The 16,834-nt window shown below is 54.1% G+C and overlaps 1 long non-coding RNA gene across 1 annotated transcript in view; it reads right to left on the bottom strand.

Annotated features, from left to right (window-relative positions):
* Positions 1–3,602: 3,602 nt before the first annotated feature.
* Positions 3,603–16,834, bottom strand: part of LOC123652857 — a 30,590-nt gene continuing 17,358 nt past the window's right edge. Inside the window, exon 3 of the long non-coding RNA XR_006742386.1 lies at positions 3,603–3,634. This is a non-coding gene — a long non-coding RNA (uncharacterized LOC123652857). The remainder of the gene's footprint in view (positions 3,635–16,834) is intronic.

Below are 16,834 nucleotides of genomic sequence, written 5' to 3'. Positions count from 1 at the left end.
ACCGCGTGCTTGTGTAGCAAAGCCCTGGGTTCGAATCCTAAGCCCCTTTATTAATAAAATTCCTCCCATCATTCAGAGACCCCCACCCCCCTCCCAAGCTTCCCCGGGGCTCAGAGCAGCTCCTTCCAGACACTGTAGAGGCAGACAGACCTTCTGAGGTTAGGCTCTCTACCCGCCCCTCCCCGGGGCCACCACCAGGGGGCGGCAGCACCGCCTCGGAGAGGAGGCATATCCTGCAAAGGCTGGAACCCGGGCCTCTGGCCTTCCCCCAGGCAGAGCAATCCAGGGCCCAGCCTCCGTCAGACAGACCACCTTTCCAGCCCAGATCTGTCCCTTTCCAGCCTGCCCGGTGGCAGGATCTCTCTGAGCCTCGGTTTCCCCGTCAGGAGAATGGGTACAGTCCGGGTGACCGTGACATCAGCAGAGATTGTCCATCACAGCCCCTGCCTGCAAGTCGGACTCCGTGAACACTTCCTCTGGCCTTGGGCGAGTCCTGCAACCTCTCTGGGCCTCAGTTTACCCTTCTTGTGCTCCCCCCTACCCCCACCCCCGGGAGCCCACCACGCTGTGGCACGCTCCCTCCTCATTCAGGGTCAATGCCACGTCTGAGCATCTTTTTTTCTTTTTTTTTTTTAATATATTTTATTGATTTTTTTTTTTTTTTTTACAGAGAGGAAGAGAGAGGGATAGAGAGTTAGAAACATCGATGAGAGAGAATCATCCATTAGCTGCCTCCTGCACACCCCCTACTGGGGATGTGCCCTTGACCGGAATTGAACCTGGGACCTTTCAGTCCGCAGGCCGACGCTCTAACCATTGAGCCAAACCGGTTTCGGCCGTCTGAGCATCTTGACGCTTGAATCTCTAAAAAACTCTAAACAGGAGAACTGCCTATTCATTATGCTCCCCCCCCCCCACCCCCGCCGCCCTGAGCACAAACTGGGGTGTGCGGGAGCCGGGGGTCACCCTCCGTCCTCAGATTCTTTGAACCACGTGCATGCACACACCACACACTCTCTCTCTCTCTCCCCCTCTCTCTCTCTCTCTCTCTCTCTCTCTCTCTCTCTCCCTCTCCCTTTCTCCCCCCCCCCTCTCTCTCTCCCTCTCTCTCTCTCTGATAGGAGAGCCATCCCCTGCCGCCCTCGTCCCCCCCCCCCACTGCCCCCATCCCATGTTCACCCAGAAGTCCTTGTCAGAATATCCCTCCCGGGACCAGCAGGTGGGAAATGTCATTTTGGATCCATTACCGGAGCTGGAAGGTGCTTAGCGATGATCAACGCCAATTCCCTCTTCCATCGGGGAGGAGGGGCGGCCGGAGCGGGCCCGTGTCCCTCCCTGCGGAGGGGCCTGTGCCGGCCGTCCCAAGCTGCCGGGGGCCACCACCCTGGGGACAGGCAAAGGGGGGGGGGCTGTCAGGGGACCGGGGACCCCGCTGCGCTTTGTGCCAGGCTTCCCTGCCACGCCGATTTGAATAATTCAGCAGTGCCAGGTCTCCTGGGCACCATTGTCTTCAGTGAAGGCAAATCAGTCGCCTGCTCGGCCTGTTAAGAGGGCCCTGCCTGCCGCCTTTTTCTGTAAATCAGGATTAATGAGATGGCGAGGGGGAGCGGAGCCCTGGGCGGAGAGCTGGCAGCCGGCGCTCGGAGCAGCGGGCCTCAGAAGTGGCTCCTCCGTCTCCATGTCCTCGGGCAGTCCTCGGTGGCAGTCATCAACCTGTCGGTAACTAGCTATCACCGGCCTGCCAGGCCCGCCTCGCCGCTCCTGCCTCTCCGCCAGGCCCCCATCGCTCCAGGGGAAAGAGGAAAGCAAGAGGGGGGGGGGGGGGGCTGTCTGCTGGCGGGCTGTGCCCTGCACCCCTGGCAGCCCTGCAGGTGGGGAGGTGCCAGGGGCCGGGCTCCTTTCCTGCGGGCGACACCCAAGAGCCAGACAAGAGATTCTCCCGGCTCCCCGAGCGGGCAGAGAGCTTAGTCAGAGACAAGGAGCGCCCCGTTGCCTGGCCTTTTGACAGCTGTCACTCACGCAGGGCGCCCGGGACAAAATCCTTGTGCCTCTTCCTCCTGGTGCCTGCCTCTCTCTCTCTCCTCCTCCCTGGCAGTGGCTACACAGGTGAGCTCTGGTTATTAAACCCATAGGCTGGCCAAAACCGGTTTGGCTCAGTGGATAGAGAGTCAGCCTTCGGACTGAAAGGTCCCAGGTTCGATTCTGGTCAAGGGCATGTGTAACTTGGTTGTGGGCACATCCCCAGTAGGGGGTGTGCAGGAGGCAGCTGATCGATGATTCTCTCTCATCGATGTTTATAATTCTCTATCTCTCTCTCTCTTCCTCTCTGAAAAAAATCAATAAAAAAATATATATTTAAAAAATAAAAATAAATAAAATAAATAAATAAACCCATAGGCTGTGTGACCTTCGGAAAGTTGCTCAGCCTCTCGACAGCCTCATCTGGAAAGCGGAGAGGAAAGCATTGACTTGCCCTACAGCTGTGGGTCAGCAGACGGCGACACGTGAACCACCTGCGGCTCTTTGGCCCCTTGAGTGTGACTTTTCCACAAAATACCATGGCCTGGATGAGTCTATTTTGAAGACATGGCGTTCGAAGAAGTTTAAGTTTTTAAAAGTTGGCTCTCAAAAGAAATTGCAGCTGAAGCTGGTTTGACTCAGTGGATAGAACATCGGCCTGCAGACTGAAAGGTCTGTCTCGGTCGCTATCAGCTGGCTCGTGTATACGTCTGTAGTCACTCGCGGGGGGGGGGGGGTGCCAGGTGTTTTAAGATGGCCTCGGAGGGAGCAGCCCCTGTCTACTCCATGTGGGCGCTCCTCCTCCAATAGGCTGGCCTGAGCCGCGTCTTATGGAGGCCAGAGAACACAGCCAGCGAGGCCTCTTGAAACCTAGGCTTGGGGTTGACAGACCACCCCTTTCGCCACATTCTATTGGTCCGAATAAGTCACACAAACAGCCCAGGATCAAGTGGGGAAAAAGACCTCACCTGGAGATGGGAGGAGCTGTAAATTACACTGCAGAAGACATGAATTCAAAGAGAGAGGGATCCCTAAGCCAGTTTGGCTCAGTGGATAGAGCCTCGGCCCGCAGACCAAAGGGTCCCGGGTTTGATTCCTGTCAAGGGCGCATACCTGGGCTGCAGGCTCCTCCCCAGCCCGGGGCCCTGGATGGGGCTTGTGCAAGAGGCAACCCATCGATGTGTTTCTCTCATACGGATGTTTCCCTCTGTCTTTCCCTCTCATTCCCACTCTCCCTAAAACTCAATGGAAACTATCCTCAGGTAAGGATCAACGACAAACAAAAGAGACTGGGGGAGGTGTGCAGGGTCGTTTTTATAGACGAAATCCTTCTTTCTAGATGAGGAAACGGAGGGTCAGAGAGGCCCACAGACTGGCCTGAGGTCAGAATGCAGCTGAGCTCTGCTGAGTCTGGAAATGGATCTTAACCCCTCTTCCAGACTCTTCTCTGCATGCAAAAAGCAAAAAGAAAGAGAAAAAAAAAAAAATACAGTTTGGTAACTCCATTCCTCAAAGGAAGAGGATTTTCAAATATTTTGACATCTCCAGGGGAGGCGTGTGCCACCCCTGCCCGCTAATCACAGGCCTGGCTTCCGTCACCTGGCTCCCCGCTCCTCTCCTCGGGGGCCCTGCGGCTGCAGGCAATCCATCTCCCCCTCTCTTCCTGACGGGCTCTTCCCACCAGGCTTTCCGACGAGACAAACCGAAGGGCTTGGGCATCGAGCAGAGCTCACGTGTGCTCTCGGGACGGGCTGCAGCGAGGAGTCAGAGGGAGCCCAGAAAAGAGACGGGCACGGGCTCAGGGGTCCCCCCAAAACCCAGGATCGAGGAGTTGCATATCTCCAGGTGCCCCCACATGTCCTTTTGGGGCAAGGCAGACGTGTGCCCCGACCAGGAATGAAACCATGACCTCCTGGGTCATAGGCCGACGCTAACCACTGAGCCACGGCGCCTTGGATGGGCCTCCCCGCTGAGCTGCTCAGGTGTCCTCCCAGCACAGCTTCCCTCTGAGAAGGGAATCTGAAAGGACAAGGTAGAAGCTGCAAAGCCATGCCTGACCTCACCTCAGAAGTCACACGTCACCTCCCCTGTGGGGTACTGACTCCACAGACATTCCTGAGCGAGCGAAGGGGGAAATGCAGATTCCAGGTGGGGTTTGCGGAGGCCATCTTGGAGACTGGCTACCTATGGGGCCTCAGGAAGAGGGGTCCTCTGGTCCTTGGCCGCTGGCTTCTGCTGAGCTGTCTGTCCTTGCTCCCGTGTGGCCAAGGGCCCCCTGTGGACCCCTCCCTTCCCCCCTGACCTCCCACCTTCTCTGCCCTTCCTCGGGATGCACCCCTGTCCACGTCCCCTTCCCATCAAACCAACACCATTCTGCAGCCCGGAAAGTCCTGTCTGGTCTCCGAGACCGGGATGCTTTGCTTTCGAGTCCTTCGGAAGCTTGTCCTCCGCAGGCTCTTAAAATTCAAAAGCCAGGAATTCAGCCTCTTCCTTATCTCGGTTCTCCTGCGTCATTCTTTCCCCCGGGCAGTCAAGGCTGCAAGATCTGGCTGCTGCTTGAATGAGGAGGCTGGCCACCGGACCTAAAGGCACAGAATTTTACAAAGAAAAAAAAAGAGTCAGTATTTTAAAATAGTTTCTGGCTGGGGGGTGGGGAAGATCCATGTCTCTGTGGGTTGTCTTTCTCATCTCTGTGGGTCTCACTGGGACCCTGGGAGAAATCTCTGCTCCGAGGTCGGATGGCTTCCTAGGTCTGTGTCCTGAGTTGGTGGCACAAGTGGGACTCATTCTCAAGACAGCATTCTTGCCTCAATGACATGACGTCTGCTGCCTACCCCACCCCACCCTGAAAGCTGCTTCCTTCAGGGTTTCTCACAGCCCTGGTTGGGCAGCTCCATTGGTTAGAGCATCTTCCTGATACACTCAAGGTTGCAGGTTCAATCCCTGGGCAGGAAACTTATTAGAAGCACCCAATGAATGTACAAATGAGTGGAACAACAGACTGATGTTTCTCTATAGATATCTTTCTCCCTCTCTCTCTCATCAGTAAATAAAAACTTTTTAAATTTTATTTTTCTTAGCCACTGAGCAGACACACCCATGGGAATGGCGACCTGTCTCGGGCATCTAGACAAGAAGTGTGGACGCTCTTAAGTACTCAAACGGTGGAGTTTTAGGCTAAGGTGACCAGACGTCCCGCTTTTGGCGGGGCAGTCCCGATTTTTAACAATTTGTCCCGTGTCTCGCGGGACAGATTGTTAAAAATCGGGACTGTCCCGCCAAAAGCGGGACGTCTGGTCACCTTATTTTAGGCACCAGCACAAGCAGGAGAGACCAGTAGGATGCCCCTGAACGTAGACACCAGGCGGCCTCCTGCTTCACCCACGGAGAGTGTGACCTTGAGGGTGAAGAGGACCCGACCTGAGGGCAAGAGCAACAGATGGACTTACAGACGGAGCAGAAGAGGATAAAACTCCATTCCGCCCTCAGACAACAGAGCACCTCTCCAAGGAGCGTCCACTTCCCGATTTGATACCGACTGCGGGAGGTTCGTAAGCCTGAACCCCGGATGAAAAGCAGAGGAGACAGGGAAGAAAATCAAACATCAACATGCGCTCGCCACATTGCCCGCCTGCGTGAAAAAGAAATAGCATCGCCAGGAACCACGTGTTGCCTTTGGAGAGGTGTCACATCCGTGACGGGGGACCCCCGTACCCACAAAGGGTGTTTCCTCCCCGGGGGTCTGGGCCCGGCTCCCATGCGCCGACAGCCAGCGGATTTCACGCGGACACTTGAGGGTGAAGGTAAATCGCCCCACCAGGCTCCCCGGAATCGGAGTGTCTGCTGCCTACCTGGGGAAGGGCGTGCCAGCCTGAGTTCAAATGTTGCGTGTGCCGTCATCGGCAAGACTTTGGGCGAGTTAGTCTGTGTCTTCGGTTTCCTTACCTGTACGGATCTTTCCTGAGTTAAATAATTAGTGTAGAGGAATGGCCTTAAGGTGACTACTAAGAAAAAGAAAAAAGAAAGACATGGCAGTTGTAAAAAAAAAAAAAAAAAACATACACCTGTGGATGAGGACAGGGGTGGGGAGAGGTAAGGGCAGGGGGGGGTGGGAACTGGGTGGAGGAGCGCTATAAGGGAAAAATAGAGGAACCGTTGTAACAATCTGAACAATAAAGATTTATTAATTAGCCTAAACCGGTTTGGCTCAGTGGATAGAGCATCAGCCTGCAAACTGAAGGGTCCCAGGTTCAATTCCGGTCAAGGGCATGTACCTTGGTTGCGGGCACATCCCCAGAAGGGGGTGTGCAAGAGGCAGCCAATCGATGTTTCAAACTCAATCCCTCTCTCTTCTTCTCTGTTAAAAAAAAAAAATCAATAAAATATATATTTTTAAAAGATTTATTAAATTAAAAAAATAAAATAAAATAAAATTAAAAGAAGAAAAAAAAAAGACATGGCAGTCGTAGTAGGAATGGTACCATGTGTTCAGCACATGTTCTTTCATATCCAACCTTCCTGGACCCACAGAAAACGGCTCTCCCCCTTTCTGGGTAGGTGGTGGGGTTCTGGGACCGGGTCTAGGAACGGAGGTGATGAGCATCACTGCCAAGCGGAGCCAATGCATGGTCCCCCTCGCGCCCCACAAATGAAGAGGCATCGTGTAGGAGAAGCCTGGATCGCTGAGTCACCACCCGGAGGACAGATGCCGCAGCCCATGGTGGGCTCCACACAGGCAAAAAATAAATAAATAAAAAGCTCAAAAGCTTTGCTCATCAGGTTTGGAGGGTTTTGTGACAACAGCCCAGCTTCTCCGAATTTGGCATTCATTGTGATCATCATGCTGTGTCTACGAGGCCCCATCCAAGTTCAAATAAACAGCCTCGGCTTGTTAACTGACTAACTGACCCCTGTGACATGTGGCTTGCTTTCGTCGATCCTTTGCTGCTTTCCCTGGCAGGGGCGGGGGCGCAGGCCTGGTCTATGGTTAACATGGCACTTCAAAATATATTTTATTGATTTTTTTACAGAGAGGAAGAGAGAGGGATAGAGAGTTAGAAACATCGATGAGAGAGAATCACCCATCAGCTGCCTCTTACACACCCCCTACTGGGGATGTGCCGGCAACCAAGGTACATGCCCTTGACGGGAATCAAACCTGGGATCTTTCAGTCCGCAGGCTGACACCCTATCCACTGAGCCAAACCGGCTTTAGCTTAACATAGCACTTCAGAGGGGCCCTTAGGGTTTGCACCCAGAGCTCCCCAGGCCCAATCCCGTGCTCTCTGACCACAGAAGAGGGTAATCGCCCTACCTTCTCCCCAGGTGCCCCCGGGAAAATACTCCCATTGTAATTCCTTGGGCTTCGGGCACCTATTCCAGTTGCTGACTGCCTTCCTGCCGCCGCCGTGCCGATTTGTAATATTGATGAACCGGGAGCCCGGCCTGGCACTGGCCGTGGGGACGAGTGCCCAGAATATTCATGAGCCGGATTGACATTCCCTAATGGCGTCGCTTTGCCTTTAGCACGCCTCTGGTTCCAAAGGGACACACCCCTGCCCGGGCAGGCAGCCCTCCTGCCCAGAACGAGATCCCAGGCCCCAGGCCGGACAGACGGGCTGCCATCCATACACAGGGACATTGCAGGGCAATCCAGTGGCCTGTGCTCCCACCTGCGTGTAGCAGGAGGCGTTCCTCAATGTCCACCTGGAGCTCCGCTCCGAGGCAAGCAGCTTCTCCTTCAAGCCAATTGGGCAAAGCAGCATTTTGCTGACCCCCCACCCCCCACCCCCAAGACCTGACCTGGACATCGGGGAGAGAAACCGGGGACATTTTTCTCGATAAATGTCTTCTCCCCAGAGTGAGACGGCCAGCCTGTCCTTGTGGGAACCCCCTCCACCATCTCCCCCCGCCCCCCGAAAGGCTTGCGTGTTAGATTATCCGAGCTGCGGTGTGCTCCTCTGGTTAAACATGTATCCTGCAGCTCTTGTGGATAAATAGATCCACCCGTGTGTCTGCATGATTAGGATTAAATATTAAGGAGATGCACGGGCAGGGATCTGGCCAGCCTGAATGAAATGAAACCTGGAGGCGTGAACGTTGGATCTGAGTGGGGAGGAAGGGGCAGAGTCGCTCAGAGCCTCCAGGCTGACCCATGGCCAGTCTGGCCCCAGTCCGTCCCGGTGGGAAGCAGTCCTCATCAGCCTGAATAGACAGCAAGGCCTTTTCCTTCCTCACCTCCTCTTTCATCTCTTTCCTCCTCTTCCCTCTCTCTCTCTCTCCTCCCTCGAGCAGCCTCCCTTCCCGCCGTCACCACTCCCCATCCGGCCGCATTTTAAATTTTTATTTGATTAGGTTTTATGAGCTGCCTTGCTCGGCGTGGCACGCGCCGCAGAATATGTCAGGGGCCTGGCAGAGCCCGGAATTGAAGTGATCCTAATTACGGGCGATAATTTCTGCATGCGAACATAAAACAATGTTCCCCCCCAAAAAAAGAATCCCATTACGGTGGCTCAAAGACAAATCATTTAAGCAAGCCCCTTCCTTTATTGCTTCATTAGACAATTTACAAGGAAACATTTTGAACATCCGGGACCGGGCGATGGCCCAAGGCTATCCCACTGTACGTGGCACCCAGAAAAGGGAGTTCATCTCTTGTCATTAGTCAGAGAGTCAAATGCAATCACGGCGACTCCGATGGGCTTGTCAGATTAGCCGCTGTTTCAGATTCTCGGCGTGGCAGAGCCGCGCAGCCGCGGAGCGGAGACCCCCCAGCGCCAGAAAGAAGCCATTAGCCACGGCCCAAGTCGGTGGTCAGCAAACTCATCCGTCCACGGGGCCAAATATCAACAGGACAACGATGGGCATTTCTTTTGAGAGCCAATATTTTTTAAATATGCTTTATTGATATTTTTTTACAGAGAGGAAGAGAGAGGGATAGAGAGCCAGAAACATCGATGAGAGAGAAACATTCGATTCGCTTTCTCCTGCACACCACCCCCCCCCCCCACTGGGGATGTGCCCACAGCAAAATACGTGCCCTTGACCGGAATCGAACCTGGGACCTTTCAGTCAGCAGGCCGACGCTCTATCCACCCAGCCAAACCGGTTTTGGCAAGGGCCAAATTTTTTTAACTTAAACTATATAGGTAGGTAGATTGTTATTAACTTCATGAGGGTACTCCTAAACCGGCCTTTGCTAAAACATGGTATTTTGTGGAAGAGCCACACTCGAAGGGGGGCCAAAGAGCCACATGTGGCTCGCGAGCCGCGGTTTGCCGACCCCTGGCCCAGGTGGTTTAGAGCATCTTCTCCAAGCAGCGTCCAAATACCCCAGACCCCTTCTCAGAGGCGCCCCCTGCTGGAGGAAAGATTAGACACCATCCTGTTTCTTGCTGGGCAATGTGGTCATGTGACCTGTTCTGGCCAATGAAAGGTGAGCATATGAGATGGTGTCACTTCCAGGCGAGGGGCCAAATCTTTAAAAGACCGCGCATGCTCCTCTGTTTCTTCTTCCTCTTGTCTGAGGCCCAGCGCTGTGCTGGAGAGAAGCCGTCTCCGTGGCCTGAGGCTCAGGTAGAAGCTGTTTGAAGCAGAGCAGCAGCCGGCGTGGAACCAACCGACGTGCAACGTGAGCAAACACAAATCGTTATTAAGTTAAAGGGCGACTCACTGGCCTAGTTTCCCCAAGGCCTGAGGGGGTGGCCGTTTTCAAACCAGGACAGTCCCCAGCGAATGGCCTCGATTGATCTGGCACGGAGGGGTTACCTAGAAAGCAGGACTTTTAGGCTAAAACACCCAGGGGCAACCAGGACAGGTAGCTCACCCTGTCCTTGGAAGCCACAGTGAGCGTGGGGGCTGCTTGTTACCTCTGCGTGGACTTAGCTGGGCTGAGCAGACGCATGTAGACGGGTTCCTATGCGGACCTGGAGATGGGAATGGGATCAGTGTCTTCATAGATGGCTTCCCTCCCAACCCGACAGGAAGCAAAGGTCATAGAATCACACACTGCCGTCCGCAGCCCAAGAAGGGACTTCGGTCTTGAACCTCCAGCCTCCAGAGCTGGGAGGAAATGAATGTTGTCTGTGCTATGTGGTGACGGCAGCCTGAGCTGAGACGGGGACTGACACACCCTCACTTTGCAATGGAGGAAACCAAGGTTCAGAGCGTCTACGGGACCCGATCGAGGTAGTGCAGTGTGGGGGCAGAACGGAGGCTCATGACGTCAAACGAGTCAAGGTCTGTGTTCTGGCCGAGATGGTTCATTTTATGAGTCAACTCGACGGGGCTAAGGAATGCCCGGAGAGCTGGTAAAACATGTGGTTTCCGGCTGTGTCTGTGAGGGTGTTTCTGGAACAGGTTGGTATTTGAATCTGGGATGGACTGAATAAAGGAGATGGTCTGCACCCGGGGTCGGCAAACTGCGGCTCTCGAGCCACAGGCGGCTCTTTGGCCCCTTGAGTGTGGCGAGTCTATGTTGAAGAAGTGGCATTAGAAGAAGTTTAAGTTTAAAAAAATTTGGCTCTCAGAAGAAATTTCAACCGTTGTCCTGTTGATATTTGGCTCTGTGGACTAATGAGTTTGCCGACCACTGAGCCAAACCGGCTTCGGCTCTCCCCACCATTTCCCTTCAGACTCAGCACAGGAGGCCTGCCCTGCCTCCTGGGCTGCTCAGCCCCCTCCCCAGCGCCCCCTTGTCCGGTGGCAATAATCCTAGCTGGATTATCGGATTATCCGTGTGTGAGACTGTCTGCCCCGTTAGACTCTCAGCTCCATGAGTTGAGGCAGCAAGTATATCTTTGGTGTTCCAAAAGAGCTTTCCTTTTTAAACCTCTGAATTCCTGTCCCTCATCTCAGTGGCCAGGCACACAGTAGGTGGTCAGTAACCTCTCCCAGGAGGAACGAATGTTTGGCCCAGCCCCCCGTATAGGCTACGCTTGGCAACAAGGAATCATTTCTCCGCGTCTCAGTGGAAACTACCTAGACATTCCACTTGAATCCCTGAAAATTGGTTGCAGATTTGCTAACCCCTGGAGATGTCGATGAGCGAAACCAGGCAAGCGGCTTCTGGTGTCACCCATAATGGCTGTTGTGTCCTGAGTGAGCATTTTTACAACTGCAGGCCTGGCCAGGTGCTCTCAAGACTTGCAAGCAAGCCAAAACCGGTTTGGCTCAGTGGATAGAGCGTCGGCCTGCAGACTGAAGGGTCCCGGGTTTGATTCCAGTCAAGGGCATGTACCTTGGTTGCGGGCACATCCCCAGTGGGGGTGTGCAGGAGGCAGCTGATCGATGTTTCTCTCTCATTGATGTTTCTAACTCTCTATCCCTCTAAAGGGACTGAGAGCAGATGAGGGGTGGCCAGGAGCTAGGGGGAGAGGGACACCTGAGGATGACGGCTAATGGGTAGGGTGACTCTGTGAGGGCATTTAAAATTTCCTAACATCTGGCCGAAACCAGTTTGGCTCAATGGATAGAGCGTCGGCTTGGGGACTGAAAGGTCCCCAGTTCGATTCCGAGCAAGGGCATGTACCTTGGTTGCGGGCACATCCCCAGTAGGGGGTGTGCAAGAGGCAGCTGGTCGATGACTCTCTCTCACCGATGTTTCTAACTCTCTATCTCTCTCCCTTCCTCTCTGTACAAAAATCAATAAAATATATTTTTAAAATAAATAAATAAATAAATAAATAAATAAATAAAAATAAAATGTCCTAACATCGGAGAGTGACGGTAGTTACACAACCACATGTTCTAACCCTGAACTGTGCACCATAAACGTGAGTGACTTTTCCGGTACGTGGATCAGCTCTCAATAAAGTTGTAAGATAAAGCCATCTCTGGCGACCCCCGGAGCTGTGTGACCCTAGGCTGAAGACTCCCCGGCTTCGACCCTCAGTTTCTTCTTCTGAGAAATGGGTTGGAATGAAAACCAGGGAGTCAGCCGTCTGGGGGGCCTGGCGCACGGTAGGTGCCTACTCTGCAGGGTCCTTCGATGAGGCCCAGCCCGGCCCCGGCGGGCCGGACGGAGTGGACAGAGGAGGATGCTCGCCGGCCATGACATGATGTAGATGGATGGCCGGGGCCATCCGTCAGGCCGGGGGCGGGCAGCCCGGGACGGGGCCGTGGGGAAGCCCATTACCGAACACGTGTTAACAGCGCTTCCTTTGTGCCGGCAGCCGGCCGCGCAGGCAAGGGCCGCTCCCCGCATTGTCTGCGCTCCCGACCACGCCGCCGCCCTGATGGATGGGCCGCTGGCTCCTGGTGGCACTGCCACCGCCCGGGTACCACGGGCCGAGGGCGACACTGTGTGGTCGTGCCTGGAACTGCGGGCCACCCCACGCTGGGCAGTCAGCAGCGGGACTCGGGAAACAGGGGCAGCACGTAGTAGGCCCTCAAGAAATCCAGCCGGAACCGGTTTGGCTCAGTGGTAGAGCGTTGGTCTGCGGACTGAAAGGTCTCGGGTTCAATTCCGGTCAGGGGCATGTACGTTGGTTGACGGGCACATCCCTGGTGGTCGATGTTTCTCTCTCATCAACGTTTCTGGCTCTCTAGCTCTCTCCCTTCCTCTCTGTAAAAAATCAATAAAATATATTTTAAAAAATAAATAAATAAAAAGAAATCCAGATGACAGTTGTCATCCCTTTCATTTTCCAGTAAAAAACAAGGGGACTGTCCCCAGACCAGCAGGTGTCCATGTCAAGGGCCTCAAAAAACAGTCAAGTTCAAACCCTGGGGAGGGTTGCCAGATGAAATACAGGACGCTGGTCATTCTAGAATTTCAGGGAAAGAGCAAGTACTTTTTAGTATATGCCCCAAGCATTTCATGGCACAATTGCTTTTTGGAAAATAAAATAAAATAAAATAAACATTCACTGTTTATGAATTTCAGATGTAAGTGGGGGTCCTGTTTTCTTGTGTTTTGTTCTCATAAACCTGGCACCTCTATAACTGGGCAACTCTGAAAACACTTCACCTCCCAGCGCTTTCATAAACTAAGAATAGTCTGTCCCTGTATTTACCTCCCGCCTTACACAAAGCATTCATCTAATCCTCACAGCCGTCCTGTGGGTTGTTATCCTCATTTGAAAGGAGAGGAAATGGAGGGTTCAGAGAGGGAGAGTAACTGGCAGGATGTCACACAGCAAGTTGGAAGGAGAGCTGGAAACCAAACCCGGTTCTCTGGGTGCTCTCAGGCTGAAGGAAATCTGAGAGGCAGGGCCTCCCACCCAGACCAGCCTCCATCCTGCAGCCTCCTCCCTTCACTTGCCCAGAAGGAGGACAAATAAACCATTCTTCTCGTTTCAAAGGGGAATTTCTCCTCCATCTCCTCCCCCAGCAATTGCCCCCCTTTCCCTCAGCCTCCTCCCTCCCCCTGTCTCTCCCACTCTCCAGGGCAAAGCGTTGCCAAGGTAACCGCATCACCAATGACTACCTCTCTGGGGCTGGGGGAGACATTCATAAGCTCACAGTGCTGAGCTACCCCTGCTCTGCCCCCTCACCCTACCCCAGCCATTTCAGCAAGTCATACCCTCGTGGCAACTGCTGGTCACAGACTCCCAAGTCCCAAGGTGCAAGAAGCTAGAGGCTTCGGGGAAGGTGGTTAGGGGATAACCTCCAGGAGATGCACAGCTAGAAACACTGCCACTGGGGCACAAAGAAAAAGAACACACTATGTGGTTTGCCCTGGGCTGGCATCGTGGATGGCACAAAGAACACCTACTGTGTGTCTGACATGGCAAAGCACCTTGGTGGCACTGAGAATAGCGCCTGCTAAGTGCTTGGGCCTTTGCTAGACACGGGAGGCGCACAGAGGACAGCCCCTACTACGTGCTCCCCTCCATACTAAGGTGATGGAAGGTGTTTGTTGGACCATGAGGCAGTTCTGAGAACTCGTCAAGGAGGGGTGAGCCAAGCTCTGAAAATCCAGTTTTGGACATATAACCAACGAGGAAATCGCCGAAACTGGTCTGGCTCAGTAGATGGCGCGTCGGCCTGTGGACTGAGGGTTCCCAGGTTCGATTCCAGTCAAGGGCATGTACCTTGGTTGCAGGCACATTCCCAGTAGGGGGTGTGCAAGAGGCGGCTGATGGATGATTCTCTCTCATCGATGTTTCTGGCTCTCTATCCCCCTCTCTTTCTCTCTGTAAAAAATCATTTAAAAAAAAATTTTTTAAAGAGAGTTGAGGAAATCAAACAAGGGGTAAATTGATACCCTCTGAGCTATAACTATGTACCAGGCAGGCCCCTGGCTTTAAGCAACCAAATCAGGATTTGAGGTCAGACCCATTCCCCCTGCTATGATATCTGATGATCTGCTAGAGGGTGGAGTCTTTATCAGCCTGTACCTTTGAATGAGGTAGACAGGCACAGAGCCCCCACCAGCCTGAGCAGAGTGAACAAGAAATCAATCTTGGTCGTTTTGTGCCACTATGCTTTGAGCCAACCTAATTAAAATTCAGGGGCTGCTTGTCACTGCAGCATATCTTAACCTGTTCTGACTGTTACACCAACAGTCCAAACCAAAGTCCTGGGTCTGGCTCTCATTGGCCAGATGGGCTCCAGAGTCCCATCACCGAACCAATCACTGAAGGCGGAGGGTAAGAGTGCTCTGATTGGCTCAGGCCTGCTTCATGTGCCTGCTTCCAGGGAAGGGAGATGGGAAGCCAGCCCCACCCAAACTGGTGGACCTGGGCATGGCAGGGGGCTTCTTCCGGAAAGTGGGGTGAAGCTACCACAACGGGGAAGAGGTGCTGGAGAGGCCAAACCAGCAGGTGTCCGTGTCAAGGGCCTCAAGGAGGGACACTGGGCAGGAGGTTCCGACCCTGAGGGTGAGACCGAGTGTCAAGTTCATAGGCGCAGACTTACCCTGTCTCTGGCATCTGCCTGGAAGAAGATTCCAATGAGTTCCACTGGTTAATGCTGCTCCTTCCTGGGTCTCAGGAGGTCCTCTGGCTGCTGGGTGGGCATGCTGGGCAGGTGTCCGGCTCTCTTCCGGGCGAGGATAGCGGGTGAAGCTTGAGAAGGAAGTGAAGGGGCAGAGGAGTGGCCAACTGGCTCCTAGCTGCCCAGGAGGGTGGAGAGGGGGCGCGTGCTCAGAGCAGTAGCTGGAGGCTAATGTGAGCACCTCTCTCCTGAAGGAGGGCCATGCAAGGAGGGGTGGAGGGTTGGGAGGGGACTGTCCCAAAGGCCATTTTCTGCAAATATCCTTTCCCAACTCAGCCCGGGATTGCAAAGCGAGACCCCAGTCTGAAGGCTCTCACTCAGATCAGCCATCCTCAACCCTGATTCTAGCGGCCTCATGTCGCCTAAATCTGCAAAGAACAGGGACATAGAAACTCAGCTGCCTTAAGCAGGAATGCTGGGGACCCAGCGGGTTGGGGGGCCTGGGCCTCAGGCTGCTCCTGCAGCTGCTGCCGCTGTGGGTTCGGACGCCCAGGTATGACTTAACGCCTCTGGCTGGACGCGGTTTTCTGCTTTTCGAATTCTGCTCTGGAATGTTTTTCTCCTTGTCCTCTCCCCGGGTCAGCGCCGTCCTGATATTTGATTTACTGTTAACGGTATCGACTGCTCGGGATTGAGCCAAGAAATGGGAGAAATTGCTTTTTCCTTCTTTCTATCTCCCAGTTGACAGCCCAGCCCCAGCGCCGGTCGGCCGAGCTCAGCGGATGCCCCAGGCGGCCAAGGACACGGAGGAAATGAGCGAGGGATGGTCCGCTCCAGGGGGGGTCCAGGGCGGGAGGGAAGGCTGCACCTGCATCCCGCCCAGGTTTCCCGTCCTAAATAAGATAAAGGCTTGGAGAAGGGAGGGTGGGAGCACAGGCGTCAGCGTGCACCAGCCTTGAATGGAAGCTGTGTGGCTTTGAGCAAGTGTCTTAACCTCTCTGAGCCTCCGTGTCCACATTCGTCGATGGCAGCCATAATACCCTCCTCGCATGGGGTATTGGGAAGAAACCTCGTTGGGCTGGCCATCCCCTTGGGGACATGGGCTGCGAACTGCTCTCTGAGGCCGCGGTCGGCAAACTCGTGAGTCCACGGAGCCAAACAGCAACAGGACAACGATGGAAATTTCTTTGGAGAGCCGGATTTTTTAAACGTAAACTTCTAACACCACTTCTTCCAAACAGGCTCGCCCAGGCCATGGTATTTTTGTGGAAGAGCCACACTCAAGGGGCCAAAGAGCCGCAGTTTGCCAACCACTGATCTAAGGGTTTCGATTTTAGACAAATGAGTCGTCCCATGCAAGGGGCAGCTGGGCAGGTCTGAAGGGTCCCAGGTTCGATTCCGGTCAAGGGCATGTACCTTGGTTGTGGGCACATCCCCAGTAGGGGGTGTGCAGGAGGCAGCTGACGGATGTTTCTCTCTCATCGATGTTTCTCTCTATCCCTCTCCCTTCCTCCCTGTAAAAATCTCAATTAAAAAAATGATACAGGGTCCGACCAGTGTAGCTCAGTCGTTGAGCGTTGACCCAGGAACCAAGAGATCACGGGTTCGATTCCCAGTGGGGGCACATGGCCAGGGTGTGGGCTTGATCCCCAGTAGGGGGTGTGCAGGAGGCAGCCGAGCGATTATGTGTCTCTCTCATCTCATCAATGTTTCTCTCTATCTCTCTCCCTTCCTCTCTCTCTAAAAATCAATTAAAAAAAAAACATTTAAAAAGAAAAAGAAATGGCACAGGAATTTTCTTGGGGCGGTCACTCGGTTTCCCTAACCCTCCCTCCCCCTCTGCTGCTGCTTCCTCGGGGTCCCCCACCCACTTTCCAGTCCGCTGTGTCCAGGCCGCTGCTCCCAGCACCCCTCTGGCCCAGACCCCACCTCTTCC

The sequence above is a fragment of the Pipistrellus kuhlii genome, unplaced genomic scaffold (genome assembly GCF_014108245.1).
Source record: "Pipistrellus kuhlii isolate mPipKuh1 unplaced genomic scaffold, mPipKuh1.p scaffold_m20_p_20, whole genome shotgun sequence".
Lineage (NCBI taxonomy): Eukaryota > Metazoa > Chordata > Mammalia > Chiroptera > Vespertilionidae > Pipistrellus > Pipistrellus kuhlii.
Note: the sequence above shows the minus strand (reverse complement) of the source record. Positions and strands in the feature narration are given on the sequence as shown.